This window comes from Sinocyclocheilus grahami, unplaced genomic scaffold, assembly GCF_001515645.1.
Source record: "Sinocyclocheilus grahami isolate Dianchi unplaced genomic scaffold, SAMN03320097.WGS_v1.1 scaffold510.1, whole genome shotgun sequence".
Classification (NCBI taxonomy): domain Eukaryota; kingdom Metazoa; phylum Chordata; class Actinopteri; order Cypriniformes; family Cyprinidae; genus Sinocyclocheilus; species Sinocyclocheilus grahami.
The window spans coordinates 563,238-564,656 of record NW_015505689.1 but is presented as its reverse complement, the minus strand read 5'-3'; the positions used below and the strand labels follow the sequence as shown (position 1 = coordinate 564,656).

The window sequence follows — 1,419 nt, the reverse complement described above, 5'->3', positions numbered from 1 at the left end:
GTGTGTGAGTGTGTGAGTGTGTGAGTGTGTGAGTGTGTGAGTGTGTGAGTGTGTGAGTGTGTGAGTGTGTGAGTGTGTGAGTGTGTGAGTGAGTGAGTGAGTGAGTGAGTGAGTGATGTAGGGATTCCCAAACTTTTTGTCAGTCAAACCAATTTGACATAAAATATTTACTTTAAGTCCCCCTATAAACAAGTTATGTCAATAGTAATCTAAAAGTAATCCAAAAGTAGTCGCAATACATTACCTATAATGGATCTTAATTACATCACTGACTACAATTTTCAACATGTAATTTGTCATCAGTAACAGACTACAATTTGTTACTAAAATGTTAGTAATCTCCCGAGCACTGAACGTAAGCTTGCAGGAGCAGGTGTAAGTGCACTAAATGATTGGAGAAATCCTGCATAAATCACCAGAAGATGCAGTTACCACATTTTGATTAATCATTACAAAGTCAAAAAAAGAAATAAAAAAATGAAACACCTGATTTTGATGATAAGATCTATAACATGCATTTAGAAAATTGATAGTGTGAGTTTTCATTCCATGCCGGCTTTAATTTAGACTTTAAACGGGTATTAAAAAGACAAATCAATAGTACTTGAATACAGTCATTAAAACTCAAGTTAAAGGGATAAATCATCCAAAAATGAACTTTTACTCACCCTCAAGTTGTTACAAACCTGTATGAGTATATTTTTTTTTTAAAAAGGTGATATTTTGAAGAGTGTTTGTAACCAAATAGTTGCTGGTAGCCATTGACTTCCATTGGGTTTTTTCTTCTTCTTCATAATATAGAAGTCAAAGGCTACCAGAAACGGTCTGGTTTTCAACATTCTACAAAATATCATCTTACGTTCAATAGAAGGGAGAAACTTGAGGCTGAGTAAAAGATGACAGAATTTAGTGCTGGGCGGTATACCGGTTCATACCGAATACCGGTGTTAATTTTTGTTATGATATGAATTTTTAAAATACCTCAATATGTTGCTTAAACTGTCGCACTGTTTGAAAGGGGTCCCTTTTCACTGTTGCACTGTGGTGAGGGAACAGCTGTATGTGCTACTAAGCGTGAAAGTTCAGAAACTGAAGCTGTAGAACTAATAGAACGTGATCTCATCCACAATATCCACACTGACCGCTACAAATATCCAGCGCCCCCTGCCATCAGCTCCCGCGTCTCTCACACACGAGCGCGACTTTAGCACTAGATTTAGCAACTTTCAGACCCTTTAGTGACTTTTTTTCCATAGAATATTCATACTGACAAACCTAGCGACTTTATCTGGATAAACCTTAGCTATGGTTTAGTTGGAGGATTTCTCCAGTGCTGTCCCGCGAGCGCGAGGTCTGACTTTCCCGGAGAAGTGTCACCTCTCTCGGCGTCTGTTCTGTGCAGTGAGCGGCAGAGAAGCA

The 1,419-nt window shown here is 38.3% G+C and overlaps 1 protein-coding gene across 4 annotated transcripts in view; it reads left to right on the top strand.

Annotated features, from left to right (window-relative positions):
* The window catches only part of LOC107554714 (multidrug resistance-associated protein 5-like), a 54,382-nt gene that overhangs the window by 12,479 nt on the left and 40,484 nt on the right, over window positions 1-1,419 (top strand). The window lies entirely within an intron of this gene.